Genomic DNA, 16,982 nt, shown 5'->3' on the forward strand with positions numbered 1-16,982 from the left:
TGTGATGGAAATATTATATATCATATTGCATTATATAAATGTATCAAATGAACACACCTTAAACTTACAAAATGTCACATGTCAATGATCAATTTTTATCTCAACAAAAAAAGAAATGAGTAACAAGTATGGATATATGATTTATTATAAAAACTGACACTATAGAACAAGGTAGTAAAAGAAGATATTTTAAATAAACAGTGTTGGGTGAAATGGATGTCCATGTAGGGGGTTAAAAGCATCCACAATTTTAAAAAAATTTTAACAGATTATGGACTTAAATGTGAAAGAAAAACAACAAAATATTTAGAAAATAAGAATCTCTTCGTGATTTTCTTAAATGCTTTAAAACCACACTCAACAGAAAAGCAAGCATGATTAAGCTGGACTACATTAAAATTGCAACTTCTCCTTGTCAAAAGATATGAAAAAGAAAGAGACAAGCTATAGAATGAGAAAAGACATTTACTCATACCTATAATATGTAAATAACTTCTACAAACCAATAAGAAAAAAGATAAATGCAGAATGAATATTGACAAAAGCCATGAATGTCCCTGTATGGCTTTGAATAAGAATGCTTTTTCTGATTTAATGAGAGAACACTAACTTTGAAGAAAGTATCCTTCTCAAAACAGGGTATCCCAATGACCAATGAAGAGAAATTCAAATTAAATCTACAAGAAAATATTATTTCACAATCCACCACAAAAACTGACAAAAGAAACTGGTGGCAAGGAAGAAAAACAACTGATACACACTGCTGTTAGGAGTGCAAATTCATATATTACTTTAGAAATTATTTGGCATTAACTACTAAATGTGAATGCATGCATATCGAATGATCCAGGAATTCCATTCCTAGATATACAGCCAACATTAAAGAACAAATACATACACCAAAAGACATGTACAGGAATACTACTTGCAGGATGATTTGGGATAGCCAAAAACTGGAACAAATGACTATTCTTCAACAGTAAAATAGATGAACTGTAGCATATTTATATAATGAAATAGAAAAATGAATGGACTACAGCTATATACAACAAGGACAAATCTAATAACATAAAGCAAAATACAGCTGACCCTTGAGCAGCATGCATGTGAACTGCATACATCGACTTACTGAATTTCTTACAGTAAGTACTAGACATGTATTTTCTCTTTCTTACGACTTTAATAGCATTTGTCTTTCTCTTGCTTACTTTATTGTAAGAATACAGTACATACTACATATACAAAATAGGTGTTAGTTTTTTTTTAAAGATTTTATTTATTTAATCATGAAAGACAGAGAGAGAGAGAGAGGCAGAGACACAGGCAGAGGGAGAAGCAGGCTCCATGCAGGGAGCCTGATGTGGGTCCCAGGTCTCCAGAATCACACCCCGGGCTGAAGGCGGCACCAAACCCCTGGGCTATCAGGGCTGCCCAAAATATGTGTTAATTAACTATGTTATGGGTAAGGCTTTTGGTCAATAGCAAGCTATTAGTAGCTCGTTTTGGGGGGGCAAAAATTATATAAAGATTTTCAACTGCACAAGGGGTCAGCACCCCAACCCCAGCATTGTTCAAGGGTCAGTTCTGTACCATATGATTCCATTTCTATAAAGCTCAAAACCAGAGTAAACTGTCTTACAATATTAGAAGTCAAATGGTGATTAGTTTTAGACAGAAGAGGGGCTTATGACCAGGAGGGAAGATGAATGGTATAAAAAGGTGACTCTGAAGGTGCTCTTAATATTGTATTTTTTAAGCTTGCTGCTGAATATAGAGGTGTGATCATTTTGTAGTAATTCACCAAGCTGTCCACTTAAGCTCTGTGCACTTTTCTGTACATATGATATACTCTAGTAATAAATCCTTTAAGAGATAAAATACATGCAAAATGCTGGGAAAAGTCATTCATTTTTTTAAAGCCCTTCTATGTTATATACACACGTATTCATGAATAAAGTGATATATTTATTTGACTTGAAATATTCCAATGCCTTCTCCACCCTCAAAACAGAGAAGAGACAGATGAAACAAGAAATGAAGAGTGCCAATAGTTGTCAAAGTGAAGATCATGGTCATAGAGGAATTCATTCTATTATTCTCTTTTTCCTGTGTGTTTTAAAAATCTATGGGATCCCTGGGTGGCGCAGTGGTTTGGTGCCTGCCTTTGGCCCAGGGCGGGATCCTGGAGACCCGGGATCGAATCCCATGTTGGGCTCCCTGTGTCGAGCCTGCTTCTCCCTCTGCCTGTGTCTCTGCCTCTCTCTCTCTCACTGTGTGCATATCATAAATAAATAAAAATTTAAAAAAATCTATAATAAAAAGTTTAAAAATATATAACTGTGAGTTACACAGAATTCTGTTGTTTCTAATTAGGCAGTTTTCAGTGCTACATATTCTGGATGAGGTTATTATATCCCAGGACTACAGCTCTTAATTTCAACGATTTATCTTGACAGTTGCAATTCAAGACGAACTCGAGTTGAAGCTATGTCAAAACAAGATAAAATGGTCTCCTAAAATATGGTACTGAGTTACTAGTAATCAAAGAAATGCAAATTGAAGCAGTAATGAGGTACCATTTTGGGTTATCAAATTGGCAAAGATTTTTTTAAAATAGCAATATCCAAGTGCAGCCTAGAGTTTATCAAGACAGGCGTACTCACTCGCTGATGGTAAAAGCAGAATTCAGTAAAAACATTTTGGAAAGTAACATGGCAACATGATTAAAGAACCTGAAAAATACTCAAATCTGTTGACCCAATAATTGCACTTCTAAAAATTTTGCCTTTGGAAATGATAAAAATTGTGGACAAATACTGATGAATAAGAATATTCATTCTGGCTTTATTTATAATAATGAGGTATTATTAACTCTCAAGAGCTTCAATCTCAAGAAAGCACAAGATAATTTATGACATAGCTATTTAACACTAAAGTTGATTATTTCAGAGCAGTGGATATGAATCCTAACATAGCTGAGAAACTCTCCTAACAAAAGGAAAGAGCTCAATGGAAATGTTATTTTCAGAATGGGGTAAGAAATGGGGAGGGGGATGTGTGTTTTGTACTTGTTCCTATTGAGAAGAACTGGTTTTAAGAGAATGTTTAATGATGAGGAGTAATTGTTATGTAATAATGTTGAATTTTTAAAAGGCTAAAAACAAAACTGTATATATATGGTATTATTAATGACACAAATAAGGCTTGGAAGGAAATATAACAAAGGTTGTGGGATCAGAAAACATGTATACACACACATTTTTTAGTAGTATGAACTCTTGAGATGAGACTGAATCAGCTTAACAGTCTCTTGATATCCCTGATCTCAATTATCCATTATAGCAGATGGCTTCAACTAAATTCTCCTGCCCAGAGACCAGAAATTGAGTAAAGGATATAAAAAAGGATATTTGCCTTAGGTTCAGCAAAGCCTCAGAAGACCATGCATATAAACAAATATGACACAGAGTGTGCCTGGAGTTTGAAGAGTCATGTGCCTCTACAAGTTACTTACACAGCAAAAAATTTCTTTTTTTGAAATTTTTGAATGTCAAGAAGGGCTTGACATTCTCTTGGCAACATGGTTAATATGCAGGAAATGTTACCTATGTGAAGGAGTAGGAGGAAGGTATGTGATCCATGTATAGATGCAGAATAGACCACACACACACATACACACACATGCAACCACATATTATAATGCATATAACAGACATACGGGCAAAGGGGTTCGTCTCTTGAGGAGCCACAAGAAGAGAAAGAAGTGCAAATGCAAAGGACAAAGTAGGCTAAGAGCACTGGCAGCTGAATGAGACAAGGACAGATTATTAATAAATACCCAAAAGCAGGGGAAAAAAATTCCCATTAGAGGATTAAACAAAAAAAAGGCAGCAATATTTACACTTCAGAAAAGCCTAAGAGAAAAATTAATTAATTAATTAATTAATTAATTAATTAATTAATTAATTTTTAAAAAGCCTAAGAGAAATATGGAGTAGTGTTTCTCCATCCTTTGGAGACTGGAAGAAAGTGGATGAGGTGACTCCAGTAGAATTTTAACAGGAGTTTTCACTGTCTGAAAAAATGACCTGTGCTCTGAGAACCACTAATACAGAAGTTTACAACATGGCAATACAAGGAAAAGGAATGAGAATAATAATTTTTTTAAAAGATGAATAAGGGAGGGCAGCCCGGGTGGCTCGGCGGTTTAGCGCCGCCTTCGGCCCAGGGCGTGGTACTGGAGACCAGGATCGAGTCCAGTGTCGGGCTCCCTGCATGGAGCCTGCTTCTGTCTCTGTCTCTGTCTCTTTCCTCTCTGTGTTTCTCAGGAATAAATAAATATTTTTTTTAAAAAAAAAGATGAATCAGGGAGAGAAATATAAAGAATAAAGACAAAAATAAATGAAAGAATAAATGGTAAGTTTTCTAGAGGAAGAAGGAGATAAGCACAAAATCTTAGGGCCACTCTCTCTACTTTCCATGTGAGAGAACATCTATACTGAGAAGTCTAAAGCCACTGCCATAAGGGGAATGAGAGAGGTAGCCTATCTACAGAAGAGTAAATACAAGTCAGATAAACAATGTCATAAAACTCAATAAGGAAAAGATCATGTTACCGCCTACACCAGAGTGCATACACAGACTCCAATCACCAAAGCAACAACATCAATTCAGATGTCTGTGGATATTGACAAAAAAGTAAAATCTCTGGCAATGTTCCCACAGGCAAGGTCTATCCATCATCCTGAAGCAGACACAAGCAGAAACACCTGAATCCAAGTATACAGAAGATGATATGAGGAGGCTATCTCAATATAGCCACAGCACATCTCACAAAACTACTGAGAGAAAGTAAATCTGAAGGGAATACGGAAAAGTCAGAAAGCATACATCCCTAAATTCAATAAATCCTATGGATCTATTTCTCCAGAAATATTACTTGTAACAATTAATTAAGTCCCAAATGTTATATATTAAAGGCTCTCTTCCTGGGGAATTAACTGTCCAAAGGCAAACATTTTATAAATGTTCAGATTGTTTTAACCCACCAACTACCCTCCTTATGCCTAAACTTGGCAGGGGGGGGGGGGGCGCGGGGGGGGCGGGGGGCGGGGGGGAGGAATGACTCATTAGAAGGTGACTAAGTCCATGAAGTAAGCCTATAAAATTTCCTCCCTGGAAAGCTTAACAGTGACAAGATGTGCCTGTGTATACAGTACTCTAGCTCATATCTGACTCATAAGAAAGTGAATCTGGAATAACAGCAAGATGAGCCTGAAAGAAGGGTAGATGGCATTTGCTATACAAATAACTAAAATGCCAAAAATTAAGCCTTTCATACAAAATCCTTACTTACCTAATTCACATTATTTACCAAATAGTATGTATAATGGACATATGGTCAAAAGGATACATCATCTGTTGAGCCATCCCATCCCCACTGCCTTATATATGAAATGAAAAATGAAAAGTAGATAAAGCTAGCTGAAAAAATATAACGAAACAGCCTTGTGACCAGTAATTGGACCTAGCAGCCTATTAAAGCACCCGTGTGAGCAAAAATAACCTCCTACTCAAGAAGAACCTGCAAACAATTTCAAAAGATGTGTGGAAATTTGACATTCTCCAAAGACAGCCAACCAGAGTTTACAATTAGAAAATAAATTCCAGGGCAGCCTGGGTGGCTCAGTGGTTTACCGCCACCTTCAGCCCAGGGCATGATCCTGGAGACCTGGGATCAAGTTCCACGTCAGGCTCCCTGCATGGAGCCTGCTTCTCCCTCTATCTGTGTCTTTGCCTCTCTCTCTCTCTCTCTCTCTCTCTCTCTCTCTCTGTGTCTCTCATGAATAAAATATTTAAAAAAAGAAAAATTCCAGTAGAAGAATAATAAAGTGATAAAACAAGCAACTTTAAAATAAGTGATAAACAGAGGAGGATGTAACTTCATAAGGATGGCAACTTTCTCAAATTAAACTACAAATTCAATGCAATTTCAATCAGTAATCCCAAAGTTGTGTGTGTGTATGTGGTTGTGTGTATGAACACTGGCAAACTGGTTCTAAAATAAATATGAAAATGTATTAAGGTGCCAAGAATCAGCAAGACAATTTTGAAGAAAAACTATTTTGATGAAGGAGGAGGGGTGCTATCCTGTCTTATAAAGGACATGGTGCTATCAAGTCTTATAAAGCTATAGTAACCAGTGGCAATGTGACAAGAAAGAAAAATCGATATAACACGTGGAAAGCTTAGAAATATCCATGAATATATGAAAATGTGATTATAACAGGCAGCCATCACAAATCATGGGGCAGAGAATGAATTATTCAAACAATGGATGCTGCTTCAATCCCTTATCGACACACAGGAAAAGAATCCCTGTTTCATACCATACTTAAAATAAACAGCTAGATATGCACACACACACATGTATGTGTGTACTAGTGAGGAAGAGACATGAAAGAGATCTTTAGGGTATTACAGGTGGATCAATTTTATTTAAAGATTCATCAAGCTGTATTCTTAATTAGGACTTGTGTACTTTAGCGATACATGTTACACTTCAACAAAAAAGAAAATTAACGTTAAGATCAGAACGCACATAAAATGAAACAACTTTATTGTTTTATAAAGCTGAGTAATGATGGAATATTAATATCTGAAGTTGGTACAAAAAATGTGTAGAGATGACAAGACCATGGAATACAAACTTACTACAAGGCAAATTTGGCAATATCTATTTAAAACCTTTATAATTATAATTTCTTACCCCAGGAATTTCTCTTCTATAATTTATTCTAAGTAATCAGAAATACGAGCAAAGATGTACATAGGTTTTCACACTGGTATTTAATAGTAGATAGGTTAAAAAAAAAAACTAACAGCAAATCCACTTGATGAACAGGTATGCAGCAATTAAATGCAGTGTAATCGAATATTTATACAAAGGTCATGAATGACATAGTCCTAAGTGAAAAAAATCAATAACCTAAGCCTTCACTTTAGTAAAGTAGAGAATAATGAGCAATTTAAGCCTAGACCAAGTAGAAGAAAGAATAAAAGTTAGGGCAGAAATCAATGACAGTGAAAAAGGAAAACCAATAAAGAAAAACCAACAAAACCAAAACACAGTTCTCTGAAGAAAAAAAAAATCAATTAAAATTGATAAGCCTTTACTTAGGTTAGCCAAGAAAAAAAAGATAGAAAACATAACTTACCAAGATCAAAAATTATAAGTGGGATCAGTAGTGATACTGATCCCATGGACAATAAAATAATAATAAAGGAATAAATACCTCTATGCAAACAAATTTGGTAACATGGATGAAATGGACAAACTTCTTGAAGACCAAATGCACATAAGAGGAAATCATGATTAGGGCTATATATATTAAAGAAATTGAATGAATAATTAATAACCTTCCAAAACAGAAAGCAGCAAGCCCAGATGGATTCTGCCAAACATTTAAGACAGAAATGATATCAATCCACCATAATCTCTTCTAGAAAACAGAAGCAGAGGCACCACTTTTCATAGAATTCTGAGGCCAGCATTACCCTAATATCAAAACCAGATAAAGGCATTTAAAAAGAAAAATTGAGGTCAATATCTCTCATGAACATAAATTTAAAAAGAAAACATTACCAAATTGAATCCAACAATGTATAAAATAATTATATACATGCTGACCACTTGAGATTTATTTCAGGTATCCAAGGCTGGTGTAGTATTCAAAACACTCAACATCACACAATAAATAACAGGCTAGGGTAGAAAAATCATGTGATCATATAAATTAATGCAGTGAAGTATTTGACAAAAGCCAACATTTATCATTCTATAATCTTCAGCAAACTAGAAATAAAGGGGAATTTCCTCCAAGCAATAAAGAATATCTACAAAGAACCCACAGCTAATAGAACACTTAATTATAAGAAATAGGACACTTTCCCCCTAAGACTGGGAGTAAGCCAAGATGCCCCCTCTCTTTTTACCCCTGGGAAAAAGAGAGATGCACTTTCATGGTAATGAGTTAGAAATACACAAAGAACAGAGAAGTAGAAATTAACTCTCCTATTCAACAGGGTAACAGACCCAACTAGTACAATAAGACAAGAAAAAGAAATATAAGGTATATAAATTGGAAAGGAAGAAATAAAACTTTTTATTTGTAGATGACATGACGGTCTATGTAGAATATCTCAAAAAAACTATTGAGAACAGCAAGATCACAGTATAGAGGATTAATGTACAACTCAACTGCTTTCCTATATACCAGCCAGCAATGAACAACTAGAATTTGAAATTTTAAAAAAAATTTACAATAGCCCCAAAAATATGTGATATATATAAATCTACCAAAACTATATATAAGATCTATGTGTAGAAAACTATGAAAATCTGATTAAAGAAATCAAAGAAAATCTAAATAAAAGGAGAAATATTCTGTGTTCATGAACTAGAGGACTCAATATTGTTAAGATGTCACTTCTTCCCAACTTGATCTACAGATTCAACACAATTTCAACCATAATCTCAGCAAACTATTTCACAGATACTGACAAACTCAATGTAGGTTTAAATGGAACAATAAAAGACAACAACCTACACAATTCTAAAGAACAACAAAGCTGGAGAACTCACATGATCCATTTTCAATATTTACTGTAAAGCTATAGTAAATAAGATAGTATAACATTGGTGAAAAAAAGACACATAGATCCATCAGAATAGCTGAGAAATGAACCCAGACAAACAGAGTCAACTGATCTTTAGCAAAGAAACAAAGGCAATTCAATTGAGAAAATACAGTCTTTTCAACAAAATGGTGCTAGGATATTTGGACATCCACACTGAGTGAGAGAGTGAGAGAGTGAGTGAGGAAATAAATAAATAAATAAATAAATAGATAGATAGATAGATAGATAGATAGATAGATTTAGACACAAACTTTATACCTTTCACACAACCCCCCCCCCAAACAAAACAAACAAAACCCTAAATATAGAATGCAAACCTATAAAACTTCTAGAAGAGGGGCACCTGGGTGGCTCAGTGGTTTAGTGTCTGCCTTTGGCTCAGGTCGTGATCCCAGGGTCCTGGGATCAAGTCCTGCATTGGGTTCACCACAAGGAGCCTGCTTATCCCTCTGCCTACTCTGCCTCTTTGTGTATGTGTTTCTCTTGAATAAATAAAATCTTTAAGAAAAAAAGACTAAAGGTCATAAATTACACAAATATTGCTTTGGTAGTTATGGGGAAAACCCAAGAAACATAAGATGCTAATCTCAACTATGGTAAGTGTAAATCAGGGAGTCAAAATGACCTCTCTGGTGAAGAGTAATTGCAGAACAGCCATCTTAACAGGAAGAGGAGAGACAAGGAGGAAAGCAGGCTTGAAAACACAGATGAGATGGGTTTTGCCCACCCAGATTCTCAGGAGCTAGGTATGTCTGGGAGGCACATTTAGTTAGGAAACTGAACTTAGAAGTGGGAACAGGTTTGAGAATGGGGTGTGGGGAGCACAAAAGGATGTGCTCGACCAAGATCACAAGAGACAAAGACTGAAGCTTGGGGACAGCCTGGATGACTCAGTGGTTTAACGCTGCCTTCAGCCTAAGGCGTGATCCTGGAGACCCAGGATCAAGTCCCATGTCAGACTCCCTGCATGGAGCCTGCTTCTCCCTCGGTCTGTGTCTCTGTCTCTCTCTCTCTCTGTCGCTCATGAATGAATAAATAAATATTTTTTAAAAAAGACTTAAGCTTGGGAAATACGTCCAATAACAGGGGGCAAGGAGAAGCCTAAAGGGGGGGAAGGTGGCAAGGAACAATGAAGAAACTGAGAAGACTGAAATGCTCTAAGACACCCAGGGAGGAAAGAGTTTCAGGAAGCAAGTAGTGTCAAGTGAATCCCTATCAGGATTTCAGGAGGACCAAGAACGGCAGTTGCAGACATGGCAGGGAGCCACCAAGGCCCCTGCACCTGAATGGTGAGTCCAATCCAGAGGTCGCAAAGTTGTTCTGTGTTAGGCTTTGGGAACTAAATGGTCTCTGTGGCAACTACTCTGCTCTGCCATTCTAACAGGAAAGCAGCCACAGACAGTATGTAAACAAGCAGCATGGCTGTGTTCCCGTAAAACTTTATTACAAAAGCAGGAGCAAATCAGAGTTGAGCCCCGGGCTGTAGCTTCCCACCCTTCACACCAGTCTCTACTATGCTGGCTGGGAAATAACTGCTTTCAGATGCTACCTCTAGACACAGTAATCCTCCTTGATCACCAGTGCTTAGTCTATAAAATTCTACCACCTGTAGATTCATATTTTCCTTAACTGCGAACACTTAAATGAGAATATACAGTAATTTCTTTTTTTTTTTTAAAGATTTTATTTATTTATTCATGAAAGACACACACAGAGAGGCAGAGATACAGGCAGAGGGAGAAGCAGGCTCCTCTGACATGGGACTTGATCCCGGGTCTCCAGGATCAGGCCCTGGGCAGAAGGCGGCACTAAACCGCTGAGCCACCAGGGCTGCCCTGTACAGTATTTTCTGAATCACTACTAAGGGAGATGTTACCAAAAAAGAAAGACCTAGGTATTAGTAAGAGAAAAAAGGACAGAAAATAAAAAGTAGAGCAGTGGAGGTTTTTGGATGATAGGGACAAAAGAACAAAACAAATCCAGGCTTTAAAATATACTTTAGAACCTATTAGGAGACAGAAATTTCTAATTTCTATAGATTCTGGTGAGGTCTGGGATAAAGTTACCATAGGTGTCACATAGGAAGCTAACTCTGTGTTAAGGAGAACATTTTAAAATACGACAAACTAAATGGATTAGATAAAATTTATCCCCAGGCTTTTCATTTCAAGTACCCTATTCTCTGGGTTTCTTGAGCCACAGTGAAACCTGAAGTCAACAATTTAGCCATGGGTCAAACAGGAAGAAAAAAAGCAAAGGCTTTATTTACTATGCATAAACACAGAACAAAACAAATTTGCAATTATCATGTGGTTTACTGTAGGGGAGTCTGAAAATAGTAATGCAAGCCAAGAACAGAGAAGTAGAAATTAACTGAACAGTACCCATTACTAATTAAAGATTTATAAAATGTTATTAATATTCCCTATGAACACAGTATTTATAAGGGCTTTCACTGATTCACTATAATTCCCAACTTCAATCTAAATTTTGCTTTAAATGCTAAATTCTTCAAATGTGACTCTTTCTAATGGATTTTTTTTAGGATATAATCTTTACTTTCAGCAAAGAATTGATGTATTCAAAATGCAATTCCTCTAAGTGGAACCATCTAAAAAGACGGCAGGAGGTGGTTGGTATACTTCTCTACTCCATCCTTGTCCTCAGCCCCTGCATGCCAACATCCCCAGAAACTGGCAACCTGGAATTTCAAAATGATCACTGCCTTACCCCTGGGAAAAAGAGAGATGCACTTTCATGGTAATGAGTTAGAAATACACAAATGCACCCACAACTGAGGGATTCTCCAGGGTCATCAATGTCTACCAGGTATTTTCGAAGTACATAAAGTCAAAAGAGGATAATTTTCCATCCTGAGCCGGGCACAGGAGAACACAGAAATGCTCTTTATGCTAATGCAGAATGAGGTATCATGCAGTGAAAGTTCTTTTGTCCCTATCATCCAAAAACCTCCACTGCTCTACCTTTTATTTTTATTTTCTGCACCAGGTTGGTGTCTCCAGACATCTTGAGATGCAATGCCAGGCTCCCAAGCTGTCTCATCAGTAAGATTCTTAAAACTGGTGGAGATGAAGCTAATAAACTCTAACGGTTGCTCAAATTCTATTTATGTGGTTTGTAACATTTCTAGCTTGTTACAGGCAAAACACCTTTTTTCCCCACCGTGTGGCTGGATGAAGTGAAGGTGCAAATGACTGAATATATATGGTATTTATTTCAATCCAATATCTCAGACTAGGAAGGAACTAATGGCATCATTTTTGTTACTGCTCTGAAGGTGGCAAATGAACTTCTGCCACATGTACTGGCTTCTTATGGACCACGTCACAGAAGCAGGTTATCTTCCCAGTGCCATAAATCAAACTGAACTCAGAGTCTCCACTATCTTCATTTCCCAAATGCACTAATAAAGGTCTTCAAATGTCAGTTTGATAAAATGCTTCCTTCTTTCTGGTTTCAATAAGCAGAAGAAATTAGCTTCTGACCATTCTTTTAATTTCCCTTTCCTCCTCTTTTCATAAATCAAACACAACGACTCTCATAAAAAGGTTCAACTCTAATCTCTGAAGTGGCAACACCTAAGCTAAAATTTTTCAAATGAGCCTTGAGGTGAATGGCTTTAAATTATTCCATTTGAAAGAAATTAGAAAGGATGAAGTCTACAAAGTGGCACGAAAGAATGGCCTCTTAGTGATGGAGGGCTGATGGCTCCCAGATACCCATTTGTGGCAATGCATCTCAATCATTTCTAAGCCCAAATCACTTTTGATTAACAAGTAAATATTCCCTTAATACACTCTGAAAATCCAAAGTAAATATCAGTAAAAACAAATTGAATGTGACGGTAATTTTTTCAAATACTTCTTGGGTGCCCTTGCTATGTCCCTCCCCAACCATTTGTCAGGTGAAAAATCCATGATTTATGCACACTAGGACAAATAATTCTACCTCTTAAATAAGCATTGTTAAGTGACCTTAATGCCAATGTGATAACCAGGACTATCACTAATTTTTTTGAAAAAAATTTTACTAAAAACAATGTGCTGATGAGTATGATGAATATTATTTGTCTTAACACATACATTACAATAATGCAAGAATCCTAAGGCACCAATGAAACCATTAATCTAGAAATTTGAAATAAAACCTACCTCTATTTGGGATATATAAAGATCAAGTATCTCTACATCTTCCCCTCTACCTACATGTTCTTCTTCAGGCCTCTTCCACTTCAAATCAAGCAAGAAACACACTTCACCCCAAATGAATCCCAAAACTTTTCCTTCTCCTCCCAAGATACCAATTTTTTCTATCCTCACAAACATTATACAACCTGCCTTCCATCTCCACCAAACCACTGAGATTACTTTGGTAATGGTCATCAAAAATCTTCCATATGTAAACATCAGGGGCTTTTCAAAACTCCAAATTAATTGACTTCTTTTATCTTGAATATTTTCTTCCTCTCAATAAACTTATTTTGCTGTCATGTGTCTAACATTTATATTTCATACTTAGTCCACAGATGCAGATTGCTAGTCATCTGCTAATACTCTCCCCCTCTTCCTTATCAAGCAGAATGCCTGAACTATTTAGGGACAATAGTACACTCAGCTAAAAGATGATACTTCCCAGCCTCCCTTAGCAGGATGTGCTAAGGGACCAAATTCTGGCCAATAAGATGTAAATGGAAGAGTTCTACAAATTATCTTAAAAAGAAGATGTGCCCTTCTTGTATCTGTCCTTATACTGCCTGCTCAAAATGAAGGCTGGAATGCCAATATGATGACTGGTGCTCTAGCAAGCATTTTGGACCATGAAGTAATAAACTTCAGCATGGAAGTCCTATGCTGAATGTCAGAGGAGAAAGCCAAGAACCTGGGTCTCTGATGATACTATGAAGCCATTGAGTAAAACTCTATTTCTCCTTTACTATCATACTACTACCACATTCATAACATTCCAACCCCATGTGGGAGAATTTTTCCCACACAAAGCTATTATGTGACACCAGCTGGGTGTCCTACAATTTATCTCAATTCTGACCCTATCTACCTGGAGACAAAGCCAGATCCCAAAGGTTAAGGGCTCAGTCCCACAAAACTGTCCCCCCTCAGATGTCAATTGCAAGTCCAAGTGCTTCTGATCAGCTATAAAATGGTAATTCCCAAAACCTCCTTAGGTTTGATTAATTTGCTACAGCAGCTCACAGAACTCAAGATAACAGTTTACTTACTGTATGCCAGCTTATTATGAAAGGATATGATAAAGGATACAGATGAACATCTAGGTAGAAGAGATGTGCAGCACAAAGTGTGTGAGAAGCGGCAAGGAGCTTCTATATCCTCTCTAGCCATGTACTCTCCCAGCACCTCCATGTGTTGAGTAACCCAGAAGCTCCCTGAACCCTGGAGTTCTTGCAAGCTTCCTCACATAGGCATGAGAGATCACGGACTCCATATTCAGCCCTCCTTCCTTCTGAAGAGAAGGACATATGGGGCTGAAGATTCCAAGCTTGGTCTTTCTGGTGACCAGCCCCCATCCAGAAGCCACTGAAAGGCAACCTCATTAGAAAAAGACACTGATATATATCACCAGGAAATTCCAAGGGATTTTGGAGCTGTGTCAGGCCCTGGGGTCAAAAATCAAATACTAGAACAAAAGATGCTCCAATACTCTTACCACTTAGGAAATTACAAAGGTTCTAGGAGCTCTGTGCCAGGACCCAGGAACAGAGACCAACATACATATTTTCTCCTAATTCATAGATACCATATTAAGTGTTTGGTTCACCTATTTTGAGGCTTCTGTTGACATTAGAAAAAAAAGCATTTCTAACTTGGTAACCACTCGCTCTTTGCAGATCTCTTATACGTAGCTACTCTGAATCCCGAGGGATACAATGACCTTTGGTTCAATTCTGGATACTGATACAGTATTTGAATTCACACTATTTTACAAACATTTTTAATTATAGTCCTGATTTCCTTTTACCTAATAAAAATTGAAAGTTACTCTTTTGTATCACCAAATAGTTGGGCTTTGTTTTTTTGTTTTTTGTTTTTTTTTTTAATTTGTTTTTTTTATTTATGATAGTCACACAGAGAGAGAGAGAGAGGGGCAGAGGGAGAAGCAGGCTCCATGCACCAGGAGCCTGACGTGGGATTCGATCCTGGGTGTCCAGATCGCGCCCTGGGCCAAAGGCAGACGCTAAACCGCTGCGCCACCCAGGGATCCCTGGGCTTTGTTTTTTTAAACTTTTCTTGGTCCTGCCACATTGTGTTCAGTGGCCTACTAATGGTATATCTTTATTTCATCTCCACCACCACAGAACAGGGATCTTATGTTCTTTATTCACTGATTCTCAGTGGCTAGAAAAATCGTGACTAAATATTAAGCATTTAATAATATCTGTTGAATGAATGAGTGAATGAATGCAGTTTTTGCAGTCTTTTAAAAATTGGTTTACGGTCTAGTATAATAAATTTTATGCACACATAAGAGGGGATCATTATAAAAATCAAAATGAAATAAATGAAATAAAAATACAAAGGAAAATTGATAAATATTAGAGTAAGGCAATCCATCATTACCAGTAAATAATAGAGCAACATTATATCATAGGACTAAAAAACATCAATATTGCAAAGGAGATAAGAAGTTATACATGCATTATGATTATTATTATTTACCCCAAAACTCAAATTTATGCCTAAGTAAGAACTACAAAGATAATAAAAGGGCATATAAGTAGTGCCTCCTTAAATACCAAGAATTTCAAAAATAAATTCAAATTTTAAATTTAAATTTTTCAATTTAAAATATAGTGGGCAGCAGAAAGATGAAAGACATCTAGAAAAGTGGCTATAGGACAAACCAAGAAACAGATTCTTAACTATACAGAACTGATGGTTACCAGAGGGGACACGGTGGGGAGAGGGGTGAAATACGTGATGGGGATTAAGGAGTGCACTCCTCATGATGACCACTGGCTGTTGTACTTAAGAGTGCTGAATCACTAGATTATACACCTGAAATTAATGTAACAACTGTATCTTAACTGGAATTTAAGTAAAACCTTAAAAAAATAAAAGAGGCCATAGAAAACACACTCAATACACCTCAAGAACCGTCATACCATGGGGGTGCCTGGGTGGTTCAGTCAGTTAAGTGTCTGCCTTTAGCTCAGGTCATGATCCTGGTGTCCTGGGATCCAGCCCTACGTCAGGCTCCATGCTCAGCACAGAGTCCACTTGTCCCTTTCCCTCTGCCTCTCCCCACACTGATGCTACTCTCTCTCCTGCTCACTCTTCCCCTCCCTCTCAAATAATAAATGAAAAAAAAAATTTTTAATCGTATCATTGGTTAATTAAATATCAGGAAACAATAGTAATACAAGCATCTCCCAGCTAATAGCAGTAATCTGTTCCTGAATCTTATCACAATAAAAATGCAAAATGAAGCATATTTCCCATTATTTTAAGTGAGAAAAATTAAAATGCTACACATCAACTCAAAACCTTCAGACTTCTTAAAATGAAACTAAAACAAGGTAAAATGCCTTGATAACTATTGTATCAGTCTGTTATAATGTTTAAACACTACTTCCTGACTTAAGTAAAAACAAAGCAGGTTAACAGCAACTGTGTGCAGTAAAGCAAAGTGGCCTCCCACAATGGCGGCACCCTCCAGAAGCCAATCCCCCTCAGCAACCATTTGGTGAGTTGTTCAAATCACCTACTCCTGACTCTGATGATCTACCTACTTATCTGGAATGTCATTCAGGACTTTCCTTGCATTATCATTTTGTTTTAAAAGCTGCATTATGTTTTGAAAAAATATAAATTTTGCCCTTGTAAATATCAGTTAAAAAACTGTAGTGAAAGACTCCCATGCTCTATGAAGTCTGGGTATTAAAAACAAAAAGGTGTTGTACTGAGAAACTCATACCCTGCAGGGAGACTATCTGTATGGTGTGCCTATATTTGAAAAGGTATCTCTTGTGCTCACTTCAGCAGCACATATACTAAAATTGGAAGAAGATCGGCATGGCCCCTGTGCAAGGACGACATGCAAATTTGTGAAGCATTCCGTATTTTTTTTTTTAAATGTCTCTTCCCATATCCTTCGGATAATCTGATGATATGAATTGAAGGTCAAAGGGTAGATAAAATTCTATTAACTTGTGGCTAGCCAGATCTTTAAAACCATTTATTATTTTTTGAGCTGCAGTGTGTCACTACTATTCACCATCATTCAAG

The 16,982-nt window shown here is 36.8% G+C and overlaps 1 protein-coding gene and 1 pseudogene across 6 annotated transcripts in view; one reads left to right on the forward strand and one right to left on the reverse strand.

Moving 5' to 3' along the window:
* Window positions 1-16,982, reverse strand: part of LOC144319764 (S-adenosyl-L-methionine-dependent tRNA 4-demethylwyosine synthase TYW1) — a 239,890-nt gene that overhangs the window by 79,160 nt on the left and 143,748 nt on the right. The gene's annotated exons all lie outside the window — the stretch shown is intronic.
* LOC144319808 (U6 spliceosomal RNA) lies at window positions 16,724-16,821 on the forward strand (annotated as a pseudogene).

Source organism: Canis aureus, chromosome 8 (genome assembly GCF_053574225.1).
Source record: "Canis aureus isolate CA01 chromosome 8, VMU_Caureus_v.1.0, whole genome shotgun sequence".
Classification (NCBI taxonomy): Eukaryota; Metazoa; Chordata; class Mammalia; order Carnivora; family Canidae; genus Canis; species Canis aureus.